Below are 18240 nucleotides of genomic sequence, written 5' to 3'. Positions count from 1 at the left end.
CAGCACAGCACTCAGTGCATGGGGTAGAAGGGGAACGAAAGTAGCTACAGAGGAAGAAGATGCAGGAAAGAAAGGCTGCTGGAAATTATCAAGTGCTGCAGAGGTTCCAACGAAAGTAATGGGTGAAGAAAAAGGCTCTGGATTTGACTAAAACAAAGGCCATGTGTGCTATTATCAGTGGAGTGATAGAGTGACATCCTGATCCCAGGAGTTCCAGAAGATGATGCCAAAAGGGAGGGAATGGGTAAAAACCAATAGTCTAGAGAGGATGTTTGGAGATAGAGATGAGTTATAGGATGGCAGATGGATATGAGAAGGTCAACTGAACGCTTTTTTTTTTTTTTTTTTTGAGACAGAGTCTCACTCTGTTGCCTAGGCTGGAGTGCAGTGGCATGATCTCGGCTCACTGCAACCTCTGCCACCTAGGTTCAAGCGATTCTTCTTCCTCAGCCTCCCAAGTAGCTGGGATTACAGGCACCTGCCACTGCGCCCAGCTAATTTTTTTGTACTTTTAGTAGAGACGGGGTTTCACCATCTTGGCCAGGCTGGTCTTGAACTCCTGACCTCTTGATCCACCCACCTCAGCCTCCCAAAATGCTGGGATTACAGGCGTGAGCCACCGCACCCAGCCTGAATGCTTTATTTCTCCGAATGAAAGGGAACAAAGTGAGCAGAGAGGAAAGAAAGAATGCAGGGAAAAGAGTGAAGTGGGCAGGAAGCAGAAAGAGAAAAGAAAGAGGCCAGAGTAAGTGAGCACCTGTTTTGCTCAGCTCCTGGCCACCACGCCCGGCCAGCTGTTAGTATTCTAAAGGGTAGGACAGTAGGCTGAGAGGCATCTAGAATGAGGATATTTAAAGCAGGCCAGATATGAAAAGGCCAAACTAGATTGGGCCAGATGCACACAGAAGGCTCAGCCTTTATAGTCCCATAAGTTTGGTGGCAGAACGTGGCCACAGATCCACTAGTTCAATCCAAGCAGCAGGTGAAAAGTATAGGGTGGCCTTAAGAATTGGATTCCTGTTCCCTTCCTGACAATGGCAGAAATGAAGGACATGTGGTATTCCATAGTTTAGCTCCCCAACAGTTATTTGAGTGTCAGGGCAATAGGTTAGGGGTCAGCAAACTTTTTCTGTGAAGGATCAGAGAGTAAATAATTTAGGCTTTGTCAGCCACATGCAGTCCCTCCCAGAAGAATTCAGCTCTTCTGTTGCAGCACAAAAGCCACCAGATTCAAAAAACAAATGAATGGACATGGGTGTGCTCCAACAAAATTTTGTTTACAGAGGCTGAAATTTGAATTTCAAATAATTTTCACGTGGTAAAATATTATTCTTTTAATTTTTTCAACCATTTAAAAATACATATTTAGTAAATGCTTCTTGCATTTTTAAGTGGTTGAAAAAAATTAATATTTCATGATATGAAATTCTGTTGGAGCATAGCTACGTCCATTCTTTCCTAGCTCTGCACTCTCAGAGGGTGAAATTTTGGTTGAGTGGATTGTGGGCTACACAAAACAAAACGAATGAGTGGATGAGATTTGCTCCCAGGCTGCAGTTGCAGCCCCTTCACTCAGACATGCTCTCCAACTCCTGAAGGCAGAGTGCCCTAGGCCCCAGTCACACTTCATTGCAAAACCAGGGATACTTACTGTGGAAATTTCTGCGGTGTTTTGAACGTGGCAACTTCCCCAGTATTTTTGCCACTTTCAATTTCTCCAGTTTTTCTGTCCCTGTGCAATCTTTAAAACACAATCCACTAGTTCTTTGAATAAATAAATAAATAAATAAATAAATAAATAAACAAAAAGCTCAAAAAGCTAATGTTATAGTCCCCTGTCTCCCACCTGCTAAGGGCAAACACATAGTCCCAAATTTGTTTCTATCTAAGGCTTTGAAAACTATGACCCTGAAGCTACTCACTTGGTAACCATGAGTTTGAAATGAGCTTGAAATAGTCGTGCCTCTATAAACCATCTCTGTTGAGGTTGAACACTAGGCTGTGGTTCTCCTTGTGAATTTGATCCAGCAGGGCAATGTTTGTATTTGTGTGTTCTTTTTAGATGACTAAACAAAAGACTGGTTCATTGTATGATGATGGGAAAGGCTTAGAGTTAGTGTGGTGTGTAGAAAGAACCTACACTTAGTGTCAAAGACCTAGACTTCAGTCCCCATTCTGTGTGATCTTGGGAAAGTCACTAAACCTCTCTGAGTCTCAGTTTCCCCATCTGGAAAGCAGAAATAATCATAACGTCCACTTCACAGGGCTGCTGTGAGACTCAAACAAAATAATATGTCTATGACAAACTGTAAACCACCATACAAAGATGAGTGCATTTATCCATTCAAGAAAAATGTATTTCTTAATGCATTTTTAGCAAATAAAGATCAACTCAACAAAAATTTCACCCTCCAAGAGTACACAGGCTGGAAAAGAATACTGGATTAAATTACAATGTGGAAAATTCCTGAGTGGAAGTCTATGTACTGTGGAGTCAGGAAGGTACTCTAAACCCTAAATGTCCACAATTAAAACTCCTATCCTCTAAAAACAATTTTTTAATCCTGACCTTCCTTCTCTGTTTCCTTCACCATGGGGAGCAGAGAGAACTCAGGATGGAATCCTTTTCCTTCAGTCTTACTGAGCCCTTCAGGAGAGATCAGGGCTGAGAGAAAAAGAAATTTTCCACTGAGCATCCTCAGAGATTCCCATCAGAGCCTGAGGATGCAAAACAGAAAAGGGTCCCATTACATTCAGCCCTCCCGAGGGAAAGCTGCTGTTTGCATTTCCTGCCTACAGCTCTAGGAGACTGCAAATAAATCATTGATTTATTCAAACCAGTAGCTGGATAACAGATTATAGCTGGCAGCCCTGAGTGCAGCTGAGACCATGAGTGATAGAAATACTTGTCAGGGAGGAAGTGGCAATGTGATACGCAGAAAGTACCAAGACCTCATAGGCCCATTCTTCCCTCATCTCACTGCTCAGTGGAATAGCACCACCTAACACTCACACTCTGCTCATAAGAGTTGACTAAGATTTGTTAAGATTTATGTGAGACTTATCTTAACATAGTAAAAATTAAATATCTCCAAATACTACAAGAAATGGCCTTAACCTCTTTGTTATCTAATCAAATTGTTAAGTGATTCAAACATCTTTGCCTCAATATTTTATCTTTCATGAGTTATTTCACTAAGTCCTGTGTCTATATTCTAATTTATGTTTTTGGCACTAATCACATTAATTGTACCCAATGGCAGAAATTTGTTGTTGTTGTTGCTGTTGTTGTTTGAAGTCTAAATAACAAAAAACATGCCTGATAAGTCCTAATCTGAGTAAGTTAATAATATTTTCAAAACTCAAACCTGTGGCCTGAGTCTCCATCATCTCTGATCCCCTTAAGGGTGGGGCACTGTTAGACACTCTCTCTGTTTTAAAGATCTTCATCCTTGACTTCCATATCTATTCAGCTGCCTGATTTTTCTTTATTTCCTTATCCACCAAGCACCATTCAAACATAGAACTACTCACAATTTGTACCCTTTATCCATTGCCACTACTAAGGTGACTAACCACTCAGATTTTAAAAACTCAGAGTTCCATATCCCAGAAAACCTCTCTGTCCTGAATAACCTGGGACAGCTGGTCACCCTAAGCTCCACCCAAAGGACTGAGGCTAAATTCAGTCTTCAAGTATTACCTTTCAACTACAGCTATGATATTCATACCAGTTGCATGACTGTATGAGCAGGAAACCTATACACATTCACTTGAACTGCACATGCACACACACACACTCATATACTCTTACACACGCGCCTAACATACACACTCACACCTACTCCCATACAGACATTCACATCTACACACATTCACATTCATACACACACACCATCTGCTTAATATCCTCCAAAGGCTTCTCATTATGCAAAAACTTTCTCACTGGCCTGCAAAGCCCTTCACACTGCATCTCAGGGCTACCTTTTCTGGCAGGTCTTGATGCTTCATTCTATTCACTCCGCTAAGTATAATCATTGAAAGGGCCTGATGGTTAGGTAATATTTTTGAATTTTAATTTTGGAAAATTTCAAACCTACACAAAAGCAGGTAATGGTACATCCTCTATGTGGCCATTATTCAACCATTAACATAGTGCCAATACACACTATTGAAGACTTCTGAGGAGGTTTATTATATAATTTAAATATTTCTAGTACCTTTAGCCCAAAAGATTTTGTGGGTTCTTTTGATTCCAGCTACATTTTTAGTACCTATTAAAATTAATTGGGCTTCAAGATCCATCTTTGAAATCCACACTATCTGAAATATACCAAAACATACATCATTCTTCTGGTATACATTTCCTCTAATTCAAGTTTTTTCCCTTCTATTTTTAATTGACATGTAATAACAGTAAATATCTATGAGTGATATTTCTATACATGTATACTATGTGTAATCATAAAATTAGGCTAATTAGCATGTCCACACCTCAAAACTGTATCATTTTTTATATTGGGAACATTAAAATCCTCTCTTCTAGCTTTTGAAAATATAGTTACTGTTAACTATATTCACTCAATGCTATAAAGCACTAAAGCCTATTCCTCCTATCTAGCTGTAATTCATCTGTCAGCCAACCTCTTCTAATCCTCTCCCAACCCTTCCTAGCCTCTAATAACCACAACTCTACTCTACTTTTATGAACTCAACTTTTTTTAGCTCCCACATGAGTGTAAATATGCAGTATTTCTTTTCATCTCTGACTTATTTCACTTAACATAATCATCTCCAAGCTCACTTGTGTTGCTGCAAATGACAGGACTTCATTCTCTTTTGTGGATGCATAGTATTCCACTGTGTATATATACCACATTTTGTTTATCCACTTACCTGTCGATGAATATTTAGGTTGATTCCATATCTTAACTATTGTGAATAGTGCTGCAATAAACAGCATTACCCTGATGACTGGTGATGTTGAGCATTTTTTCATATTCTTGCTGGTCATTTGTATGTCTTTTCTGAGAAATGACTATTCAGATCCTTTGCCCACTTTTTAATGAGATTGTTAGGGTCTTTTGCTATTGAGTTGTTTGAGTTCCTTGTAGACTCTGGATATTACTACATTGCCAAATGTACAGCTTGCAAATATTTTCTCTAATTCTACAGGTTGTCTGCACTCTTGATTGCTTCCTTTGCTGTGCAGAAGCTTTTAGTTTAGTATGGTCCCATTTGTCTATTTTTGGTTTTGTTGTTGGTGTTTTAGAGTCACAGGTATAAAATGTTTGCCTAGACCAATGTCCTGGAGTGTTTCCCCTATGTTTTTTTCTAGCAGTTTTATAGTTTCAGGTCTTACATTTAAGTCTTTAATCTATTTTGAGTTGATTTTTGTATATATAAAGAGATAGGGGTCTAGTTTCATTCCTCTGCTTATGAATATCCAGTTTTCCCAGAACCATTTATCAAACAGCGTGTTATTTCCCCAGTGTATGTGCTTGACACCTTTGCCAAAAATCAGTTGGCTGTAAATATTTATACCTGGATTTGTTTCTGGGTTCTTTATTCTGTTCCATTGGTCTCTGTGTTCATTTTTATACCAATACCATTCTGATTTGGCTATTATAACTTTGTAGTATATTTTGAAGTCAGATAGCGTGATGCTTTCAGTTATGTTCTTTTTGCTCAGGATTGCTTTGGTTATTCAGGATCTTCTGTGGTTCCATACAAATTTTAGGATTCCTTTTTCTATTTCTGTGAGGAATGTCACTGGTATTTTGATAGAGATTAAATTGAATCTGTAGATCACTTTGAATAGTATGGTCTCTTTAACAATATTAATTCTTCTAATCCGTGAGCCTGGAATGTCTTTCCATTGGTTTGTGTCCCCTTTCAATTTCTTTCATCAGGGTTTTGTGGTTCTCATTGCATATAACACCCTCCATATTTCTTTCTCTTGCCCAATTATAGTACTATGTTGAAAAAGAGTGGTGAGAGTGGGCATCCTTGTTCTGGCCCTTTGAGGAAAAGTTTTCAGCATTTCCTCATTCAGTATGATGTTAGCTGTGGATTTGTCATAGACGACTTTATTGTGTTTAGGTAAATTCCTTCTATACATAATTCAGGTATGTTCCTTCTGTTCCTAAACTCCCAAGTTCCTATGTAGAGAGTTTTTATTATGAATGGATGTTGAATTTTATCAAATGCTTTTTCTGCATCTATTGAGATCATCATATTGTATTTGTCTCTCATTCTGTTGATGTGATATATCACATTTATTGACTTGCATCTGTCGAAACATTCTTGCATCCCTGGGATAACCCACCTCATCATGGTGTGCACTATTTTTTTGGTGTACTGTTGGATTCAGTTTGCTAATATTTTGTTGAGGACTTCTGCTTGTGTGTTCATCAGGGATATTGCCTGTTGTTTTTTCTTTTTTTGTTGTGCCTTTGTTTGGCTTTGGTATAAGAATAATGCTGGCCTATTGGAATGAGTTAGGAAAAATTCCCTGTTCTTCAATTTTTTAAAATCGATTGAGAAGAGTTGATGTCAGTTCTTCTTTAATAGTTTGGGAGAATTCAGCAGTACAGCCATTCTGCCCTGGGCTTTTCTTTGTTGGGAAACTTTTAATTATACAAATGTGACTGTATTAGTCCATTTTCATATTGCTATGAAGAAATGCCCAACTGAATAATTTATAAAGAAGTTAGTTTAAGTCTCATTACTCATTATCATACAATATATGACTGTATTAGTCCATTTTCATATCGTTATGAAGAAATACCCAAGACTGGGTAATTTATAAAGAAAAAGAGATTTGATTAAATCTCATTACTCATTATTAGTCTGTCCAGGTGTTCTATTTCTTCCTAGTTCAATCTTTGTAGGTTGTATGTGTCTGGGAATTTATCTATTTTCTTATTTCCTCTAGGTTTCTCAGTCTGTTGATATATTGTTGTTTACAATAGTTTCTAATGATCTTTTTTTTTATTTCTGTGGTATCAGTTGTAATGTCTCCATTTTTATTTCTGATTTTATTTCTTCCCCCTTTTTTCTTAGTCTAGCTAGTGATTTGTTGACTTTGTTTATCTTTTCAAAAAGACAACTTTCGATTTATAAATCTTTTGTATTTTTGTTCCTATTTTATTTAGTTTTATTCTTATCTGTATTACTTCTTTCCTTCTACTAATTTTAAGTTTGAGTGGTTCTTGCTTCTCTACTTCCATGAGATACATTTTGAGATTGTTTATTCAAACTCTTTCTACTTTTTTCACGTTGGCATTTACTCCTATAAAGTTCTCCCAGTAATGTTTTTGCTGTATCCCATAGGTTTTGGTATGTTTTGTTTCTATTCTCATTTGTTTAAAAAAAATTTACTTTCTTCATATTGTTTCATAGATCCATGCTTGTTTGAGCACACACTGTTTAATTTCCATGTATTTTTAACAATTTCTGAGGTCCCCCTTGTTGTTTTCTAGTTTTATTTTATTGTGGCCTTAGAAGATACTCAACATGATTTTGATTTGTTAAAATTTCTTGAGATTTGTTTTGTGGCATAATATACAGTCTATCCCAGAAAATGTTTCATGTGCTGATGAAATGTATATTCTGCTGCTATTGGATGAAACATTCTGTTAATGTCTATTAGATCTGTTTAATCCACAGAACAGTTTAAGTCCAATGTTTCTTTGTTGATTTTGTCTAGATAATCTGTCCAAAGCTGAAAGTGGGCTGCTGAAGTTCTTACCTATTATTGTATTGACATCTATCTCTCTCTCTTTAGCTCTAACAACATTTGCTTTACATATCTGAGTGCTCCAGTGTGGAGTGCATATATATTTACAATTGTATGTCCCTTGCTGAATTGATTCCTTTATCATTTTATACTGACTTTGTCTCTTATGTTTTTTGACTTAAAGTCTATTTTGTCTGATATAACTATTCATGTGTACTTTGGTTCCATTTATATAAAACATGTTTTCTCCATCTTTTCAATTTCAGTCTATGTGTTTCTTTACTGGTGAAGTGAGTTTCTTGAAAGCAGCATGTAGTTACATCTTTTTTATCCATTTAGCTAGTGTATATATTTTAATTGGGAAATTTAAACTGTTTACATTCTAGATTGTTACAGAGATATGAGGGCTTGCTCCTGTTATTTTGTTAATTGTTTTGCATATCATTTGTCCTTTTCCATCTCTCTTATTTTTTATTTTTGGTGATTTTCTGTATTGATAATGTCTAATTCCTTTCTTTCATTCATATTTCTGATCTACCAGTGAGTTTTATACTTTTGTGTGTTTTCAGGATGGTAGATATTGTCCTTTCACTCCCAGATATAGGACTCCTTTAAGCATTTGTAGGGCAAGTCTAGTGGTAATAAATTCAGTTTTTGCTTGTCAGAGAAAGACTTTACTTCTCCTTCATTAATGAAGGATAGCTTTGCTGGGCATAGTATTCCTGGCTAGCAGGGGTTTTTTTCCCTTTCAGCACTTTGAATATGTCATCCCATTCTCTCCTGTCTTGTAAAGTTTCTGCTGAAAAATCTGCTGTTAGTCTGATGGGGATTCCCTTATATGTGACCTGACACTTTTCTCTTGCTGTTTTTAGGATTCTCTATTTGTCTCTGCCTTTTGACAGTTTAACCACAATGTGCTGTGGAGAAGACCTTTTTGGGTTGAATCTATTTGGGAATGTTTGGGCTTCCTTTACCTGGATGTCTGTATCTCTCACAAGACTCAGGACATTTTCAACTATTATTTTATTAAATATGTTTTCTGTGCCTTTTCCCATGTCTTCCAAAACTCTCAAAAGGCAAATATTTGTTCACTTAATAGTGTCCCATATGTCATGCAGGTTTTCTTCATTCCTTTTATTCTTTTTTTGGTACTTTATATCTTTTTGTCTGACTGGGCTATTTCAAAATATCTGTCTTCAGGTTCAGAAATTCTTCTGCTTGATCCAGTCTATTGCTGGAGCTCTCAACTGTACTTTTATTTTATTCATTGAATTATTCAGTTTTGAAATTCCTATTTGGCCTTTTAATTATATCTATTCCTTTTAAAAATTCTCATTCGGGTCATTAATTGTTTCCTTATCTCTCTGTATTTCCTATTTGTGTTCTCTTGTATCTTGCTGAGTTTCCTAAAGATCATTAATTTGAATTCATTTTTGGACATTTCATAGATTTCCTTTTCTGTGGGGTCTGTTATTGGAGAGTTATTGCGTTCCTTTGGAAGCATCATATTTCTTTGCTTTTCCATGTTTTTTGTGTTCTTGTGTTGATATCCGTGCATTTGGTAAAACAGTCATTTCTTCTAATTTGATTAAATAGCTTTAATAGGGAAATAGTTTTCCTGTGTATATATTTGTAGTCTTAGTTGGGTAGGTTGCTTTGGCTTTATTTCTGAGTGAGTGCAATAGTGCAATTTCCATATCATTTCTTTGGCTGTAATCAACATCAGTGGTATCTACAAGTTCCTCATTTACTTATACTGTAGTTGTTTGTGGGGCTGTGGAAAACTTTTGCTGGAAATGAAGACACTGAGCAGGCCAGTCTTTGGGCCCCTAGTAGGAACATGCAGGTATGTGGCAGCCCCACTGCTTGAAGGGGCAGGTTTTCTGACATTGGTAGTGGTGGGCACTGGGTGGGTTGGTCCTTGGGCCCTTGAGCACCATGCATAGGCACTAGTGGTAGTGGCAGTGGGTCCAGGCATTCTGATTTTGGGGCCCCTGGGTGATACACAGAATCTCTACTGCTGGAGGGATTGGGGACCACCAGTGACAGTGGCAGCCACAGGCAGGCAGGCCTCAGGTTCTAGGGAGCACATGCTTTGGCTCCCCATCTTTTGAGACAGCCTTTCTGGTATGCTAGACTGCTTGGTGTGCCTGTTCCTAAGAATGTAGGGTGCTGCACAGACTGGGGTGGCAGGGATACAGCTGTACTGCTGGGTCTAGCTGGTGTTGTAACATTGCAGCCCTCTGAGTGCATGTTGAGGGGTATTGGTGAAGCCCACGGGCTATGGAGATGCAAGACCTATTGGGTCCCAGGCCAGAATGCAGTCTGGTGGTAACTCTGCTTCCAAAATGGTGCTGTGCTGTGGTAATTTGGGTCTCATGAGTAAAACTCAGTGTAAATGTCCTCTCTGGAACAATGTAGATATATGGACGCAGGCAGCTCCCTATACTAGACCTGGCTCTCCTGTAATCAGAGCTGCTGGTGTTTGTGATGAGAATATAAATTGCTATGTATCTCTTGATTAGCTTTTCCTCAAAATGGTGAGTCCTTCTCAGCTCCAAGATAATCCCAGCCAGCTGTTTCACTTGTCTCTCTATGCTGCCATGTTGAGTTTCTATGCTTGAAAGAGTGTCACCTCTGTGCTAAATTTCAGTGTTCTCACTTAGATGCTCCTATTCAACTTGTGGTTATTATCTCTTTATTGTTTTGGTCCTTCTTCGTGGAAGAGGCAAGTGCCAGGACCTCTGAGCAACCATTTGATGACATCTCTTTGCATTAGCTTTATTACCAAAAAGAAAGAAACTAATGTTATTTTAAAAATAGATATATATGTAATTTCCTGAAATATACATTCCAGGAATGTTCTGGCTCAGAGGACAACAGCAGCTGCTGCTGGGTGTTTGCTGATTCCTGTACTTATCTACTCTAATTTACTTTGATGATACTTAATCATGGATCATTTGGATGCAAGAAATAAAAATCAACTCAAAGAAGCAAAAGTAAAAGAGAATTATTAAAATGATTCAAGGGCTCTCATGGAGTCCCATTCAGGCATTTGCAGGAAATATGACTGAGCATCATGAAAACTAAAAGCCATTAGGGAGTCTCCCTCTCTCTTCTCCTCTTTCATCCCTCTTGTCTCCTTCCTTCTCTCTTCTTTCCATCAGCTTTCTCACTAAATAGCTCTTACCTCTGCATCTTTCTGTACATCTGCTCTGGGCTCATCTTTTCAAATCTCCTTCCACTGGAGGGATGTTCATTATAGTCTGTGGCCCCTTATAATTTCAGTTTGCCATGGCTCCAACTCTAAACAGTCTTGCAGCTCCAGTATACAATACTATGTTTCCTGTGTCTTTAAATTCTCAGAGTATAACACTGCTTGAGTTAGGGATTCATCCCTAAATTACAGCAAGGAGACCAGATTATAATCTGTTGCACCTATTCCTTTAGGAGGGGCTATAGAGGCATGCCCTCCCCAAAAAAAGGGTGGGGAGGGACACGAGCTGGAATTCCTAACATGTCTTTTCTACCACAGATTCTGTGAGGAAAAAATCTCAGATGTGTTCTTCTTACACATTGTAACATAATGTAGGTTGTTGGTGGCTATACTTACAACATTGTAATATCTCTTCAAGCTGTTATTTACTGAATGTAGTCGGCAAGAATACAATAAAAGTCTCTTCCCGATTGAGTGTGTGTGTGTGTGTGTGCACTCCAAGTTTTTAGAAAAGTGGAAGAAGTTGAAATTGTAGCAACTTTGAGTCATTTCCCCTAAATGTCATGGCTATTCTCAGTGTGTGATTTGATCCCCTTCAAACTGGCATAGATGGATTTGTTCTCTGAATTTTGGAGATTAAATACACCATAAATAAACAGGACCTACTTAAAATTTCTTGAGATAGACAATGCAATTTTGCCCATCTCAAGAAACTTTAAGTAGGTCCTGTTTTATTTAGCTTCAGTTCCTCTTTTTAAAAAAAATAGCTCTGCTTGTTTTTTCTGACTCATCTGTTTCTTTGCCATTTTTAATATGCACTTTGCAACAGAGCCTCTGTAACTGTTTTGTGTTCTTTCCTCATAAAGAAATTGAGCATCTGCATATTACTCTGCAGTAAGACTCTCTTTATTTCAGGAAGTTTTACATTAGTCATAAACTACCTATTTCTGATCTAATACAAAATACCAGAAGAAAAGTCTCAAGATCTCTTTATCTGATTTTTTACAAAAACCAGTTTTTCAGTACTTTCCAAATCTCTTTTCCAGCCTTCCTAAAGAAAGCTTATGGATATGTCTCTTGATTCTTAGTCTTTCTCACCCTGCAAACCAGCTCTCTAGGGGGTGAAGCAGGGCAAAAAACAAAGCCCGAATGTGTAGAATTCTCTGATTTTCATTGTGTAAACACTGTCACCATGACAGAACTGAAACTACCAGTGTGATGTCACTGAATGTGGCGTTGGAAAGAATGCACACCATTCACTTGCTCTAGCTAGTAGGAGACAATCCTAGCATACCACACTCTTTTTCTTTCGGGCATAGTAGCAAATAGTTGGAATATATTGTTTCTCGAGCTACATAGTCTAGATTTCAACACAGTATTAGCTCTGTGACTTTGGCAAATTGCTTAACTCCTCTAAGTTTCAATTTCTTCATCTTTAAAATGGGGGGTAATAATAAGCTATGCCTCACAGTGTTATTGTCGTAATGTGTAGAATTCTTAGAATAGTGCGTAGCCTATAGTAACCACTACAGTGTGTCCTATTACTCAGGACTAGAGTTCCAGTGGTATGCAGATTTATTGCCACTAGATGGTGGGCTCCTCATTTGTGTAGCGCAAACCTTTTCTGCAGCAGTATTTGCAACTTGACATTCAAAAAACTGCTAATTCGATTATATGAATTAACTGATAGCATTTTTCCTTCTGTCATCTCCTAGTTTAAGTTACATATTTTACTTTGAAATTCCACTGGGAACCCAGCTACTGGCCCTGATGTGAAGCCACTTGTAAAGCTCCATGCAGAAGTTTTCTCAATCAGGACTTGCTAATCTTAGTGAGTTATTATAAGATTTAAAACCAAAGCCACAGTTGTCCCTGTTACAGAAGGGGGTCAATTCCTTGGCCTTTCACTCGTCTTCTGTCTTTTCTCACCCAAATCTGACCTCCATCATTACATAATTTGTTCTCCTGCCCAGACACTAAAAGGAGATCATAAATTAATTCAACAATAGTCCAGTTCTATAAATATTTATTGAGCATGTAAGATACTATGCTAGGAAATAAGGATAAAAATGTAACTAAAAATCACATAGAAGAAAGGAATTGATCTACCAACAAATTTACTAGATCTTTCCAGAAATAATGTATTAATTTTTTGATGAACAAAACGACTTACTCTAAAACTTACAGGAATAAGAGTTCTTGAATAATTAATATCTCTATGAGATGTAAAGACATACTAAGTTATAGGTAGACCAATACAACAAGAAAATGAGCAGAAAAACAGACGTGTTTTTCCAGGGGAACTTGAGATGTGATAAAAGTGAACCACATATAAGTGGGTAAAGGATAGATTATTTATTAGATGGTACTAGACATGGGACTTACTATTTGGAGAAAAGTAAAGCTGGATATCTCCCTTTTACTTCATACAGAGGTAAACTCAAGTAGATAAGCGATCTTCATGCAGAAGGTTAAGGTATGTATCTAACGGAAGAAAACATAGAATAACTTTGTGAGCAAAGGGTAAGGAATGGCTAATTAAGACCCTAAAAGCTCAAATCAAGGCAAAAATTGACTGGACTTCCATTCAATGAAAGGTGCAGGTAAGAGATGAACAATATCTGAGAGCTACAAGAAACCACTAGGTAGGCTATGTAAGGACAATTTGTGCACATACAAACACACAAACACGAATGCGCAGAGGAAACCCAAATAGCCAGCAAACAGAAGAGATGCTCATGCTTATCTGTAACCAGAAATACGTAATTTAAAAGCAACAACAGGGTACCATTTTGCATGCATTAGAATAGCCACAAATTACCAAGTGTTGGAGACGATGTGAAGAAAGAAAGCCCTGGTGCTGCTCGCAGGACTGTCAAATTGTACCTTCGAATCTGGAAAGCAATCCTTCCGCATTTGGTGAAATAAAATATTTGCATATCCTTTGACTCAGAGAACCACTCCTGGTTATATTCCCAAGAAAAATTCTGGCATGGGTTCATAAGAGGCTATAAATAAATATGTCTCTTGCATCATTTCTGTGGAGGTAGCAAGTTGAAAGAGCCCTAAATAAGGAGAATGGACTAGGAAAGTGTGATGGGTGGCCAGGATAGAATATTATGCAGCAGTCAGAAGCAGTGAAGTTGATGTGCCAACAGCAACATAGAGGGAGTGTCTAGAGTGAAAACTATAAGAAGCACAGCTGTGGTCCAATGCCATTTATGTTTATGAAAAACACCTCACACACAAAACAATACTATACGTTTTAGGAAGTGATATTTATGTCCAAGGACCTCATCAACTGAAACAGCGTGTGTCTGAAGAGGTGTATAAAAAGTATAGTTTATGGAGACAGACCACTTGGGTTCAAATCCTGGCTTTCCCACTGACTTACTCTGTCAGTTTGAGCAAGTCTCTTAACTGCTCTGTAATGTTTCTTTGTCTGAAAAAAAATGGGAAATAGAAACAATAATGACTCTGTGGGGGTTATTGTGAGAAATAACTGAGGTAACAGAAAGTGCTTAAACAATGCCTGGCAGTTAATGTTCACTGTTATTCCTATTATTCTTGTCAATAATAATATGAGTGGGGAATCAAGAGTGAAGAGAAAAGTAAGATTAAAAAAAAAAAATGAAGGTGGGGACCGGGCACAGTGGCTCATGCTGTAATCCCAACACTTTGAGAGGCTGAGGCAGGCGGATCACCTGAGGTCAGGAGTTCAAGACCAGCCTGGCCAACATGGTAAAACCTCGTCTTTACTAAAACTACAAAAAGTACCTGGGCTTGGTGGCAGGTGCCTGTGGTCTCAGATACTTGGGAGGCTGAGACAAGAGAGTCACTTGAACTCAGGAGGCAGAGGTTGCAGTTAGCCAAGATCACACCACTGCACTCCAGCCTGGGCAACAGAGTGAGACTCCATCTCCAAAAAAGAAAAAAAAAAAAAAAAAAAAAAACCACGAAGGTAGAGAGATTTCATGTACAATAGTGAGCTACAAATTAAAGGTGATGATTAACTCAAGTCTCACTGAATCCAAGGCTAAAAACACACACATGTATTTTCCTCCCTGCAGAAACTTAGAGCATGGCGAAGGATATTGATAATTTCAATGTAATATGGTAAGGTCCATGATAAGCGAATGCACAGATGGCATGAGAACATGAAAGTGAGACACTTAGCCTGGAAGCTCACAAAGAAATTCTGGACAAAAGGAGTCTTGGCGGGCAGTATGGTTTAGGGCTTAAGATTTGGAACCTGGGTTAAGGTCACAGTTGTGCCTTTTAGTAGCTTTATATTATTTTTGGCAAGCTATGTTCCCAGAATAACAGCACCTAGATAGAAAATACCCAGGACCTAAGAACATATCACTAGAACTCAAAGACCCCAGAGGAATCTTGCTGTCACCTTAGGTATGCTTGAGTCTTCGGTCTAGGTAGTTCCTATCTCTTCACGAACAATCCTTCCTACATATCTTCAGTCATGTGTATGTTAACCTAAAAGCCCCAAAATGCATCTCCTTACTGGTTTGCTCTGAACATGTTAGAGAGTGGACTGTCTCATTCCTTTGTAATCCTCGGCAAAGTGAAGATCAGAGAGGGTGGTGATCAAACTAAATCTCGAGAGCAGTCACAGGTGATGGTTGTGATGACCTTTAAGATCAGAAGGAGGCAATTATCAGCCAGAGGCGAAGGGTCCTCTGAGCAATAGGCTCAGGAGCTCCTGACAAACAGCCCATGCACTGTCACTGTCACTGGCAAGTGCTCTGTAGGCTACCAGCTGCTGTATTAAAAAGAAAACCACCAGCCACACAAACTAAGTAAGTAGCTAGAATGTTATTTGGAAGGTAGTTATTGGTCTAGGAAAGAGGACTTAATCACTGGAGAGTTTAGAAATCTCATTTTCAAAACACTCACTAGGTTTGTTCATGTTTGTCACAGAAAGAACATGAAAATAAAAATACTTGAGTGGCCGAAGTTTGCCTAGGGAATTACCCTAGAAGCAAAAAAGGAAAAGAACATCACAGAAATTCCGGCAGGCACAATTCCACAGACCAAACTAGACAACATATTCTCTAACAGTTTTGAAACCAAGATCAGGTAAGAGAAAGTAGGCAAACTTTATTTATTTAGAAACTGACGACAATTTAAACAAAGTAAGCAGCCATCAAAGCTTGGTGTTAAGGCCACAGAAGTTGGTGATGAATGGCATAAGCTCATTTCCTACTGTCACCATTTACAGGCTTTGTGATCTTGTAGCAGTTTCTCCCTTAATAAAAGGGAAACAATGATGATAGCATCTACCTAAATAGCCACTTTGGAGAACAGTTTGTCCATTTCTTAAAAAGTTAAACATAAACTTACCATTAGGAGTAATTCCACTCCTAGTTATCTACCCAAAAGAACACATATGTCCATGCCAAGTCTTGAATGCAAATATTTATAGCAGCACTGTTCACAATGGACAACAAACCTGAAACAATCCAAATGTCCATCAACAATGTGGTACATCTATATAATGGAATACTATTCAGCTATTTAAAGTTAAAAACTATAAGTACATGCTACAATATGGATGAACTTCAAGAACATTATGCTAAGTGAAAAAAAGTGAGATGTAAAAAAACCTATATATTGCATTATTCCATTTCTATGAAATTTCCAGAAAGGACAAATCTATAAAGACAAAGAAAACAAAAAAAGATCAGTGGTTTCTTAGGGCTGGAGGTAGGAGTGGGATTGAGTGCAGGTTCTCACCAGGGTTGACTACAAAATGGCATCAAAAAAGAAAAAAGAAAAAATTTTGAGATGATTAAAACATTCCAAGACTAAATTGTAGTGATGGTTGCACAACTGTATAAATATACTAAAAATTATTGAATGGTACACTTACAATGGGTGATTTTTATGGCACATATATAAAGTTGCTAAAAAAAATACTACTTACCTTGTAGGATTCTTAAGAGGATTAAATTAGTTAATATTTATAAAGTACTTAGAAGAGTGACTAATGTAGTAAGCTGTATGTGTGTCTGCTAAACAATAAAAATAAATGTGGCTGTGTGATTCATCCCAAGAATAAATTACTAACAGTTCCTATATGTTTTTCTATACCAACAGGAAGCAATTCTGAGTACTTAGGCAATCTAATTACTTCTTTTCTATAAAATATGTTTTTAAGATCACACTAATCTTGAGGTTATTCCAGAAGTGATTGTGAAACACGTCACATGACCTCACCTTGCCTCTACCTGCCATAGCTCCAGCCTTATCTCTCACCATTGCCTTCCTTCAAATCCTTCAGCCAAAAACACTTCTCTCAGTCCCCTGAGACTCCAACAATGGACTTTTGCACATGTTGCTGGCTCTGTATGGAATATCTACCTGTTCTTCCTCTCTGCTATTGACTGAATGTGTGTGTTCCCACAAAACTCATATGTTGAAATCCTAACCCCCAAGGTGATGGTATTAGGAAGTGGGGGCTTTGGAAGATGATTAGATCATGAGGGTGGACACCTCATAAATGGGGGGAGGTGGCCTTATGAAACAGACCCAGAGAGTTCCCTGTCCTTTCTACCATGTGAGGACACAGGGAGAAGACAGCCATCTGTGAGCCAGAAAATAAACTCTCATCAGACATTATATCTGCTAGTTCTCTGATCTTGGACTTTCCAGCCTCCAGACCCACAAGATATAAATGTTGTTTATAAGCTATGCAGTCTCTTGTATTCTATAATTGCAACCCTGACTACAAAGCTATCCACGGTCTACTTACTTCCTACCTACCATTCAAGTCTTCATTAGGGTCACTTCCTCTGAGAAGCATTCCCTGATTTGTTCTCAATGTCCTTAACACTCCTCCCCCAACATGTGCGCGCACGCGCGCGCGCGCGCGCACACACACACACACACACACACACACAAACACACTTTATACTGAATTTGGTAATTGATGTTTTGCCTTTTGACTCCCACATCATATGGAGTGCTTATATCCCCAAGCACTCAGAACAGTGCATGGCACAGAGAAGGCACTCAATAAACACCAGTGCAGGTTTTCAACCAGAGTGATTTTGATGCCACCAAGAGACACTTGGCAATTTTGTCACCTCAAAAGTTTCCTTATGCCAATGTTCAGTCAATCCCCACTCTCACTGCTAGCCTCAGAGAAACTACTGATCTGCTTCCTGTCTTTTCTGAAAATGTTATACAAATTAAATTATATAATTGTCCTTTGCATCGGTTTTCTTTCATTAGCATAATATTTGGGAACAGGGGGCTGCTAGTG

This window comes from Sapajus apella, unplaced genomic scaffold (genome assembly GCF_009761245.1).
Source record: "Sapajus apella isolate SASKATOON/1434 unplaced genomic scaffold, GSC_monkey_1.0 scaffold56, whole genome shotgun sequence".
Classification (NCBI taxonomy): Eukaryota; Metazoa; Chordata; class Mammalia; order Primates; family Cebidae; genus Sapajus; species Sapajus apella.
Note: the sequence above shows the minus strand (reverse complement) of the source record.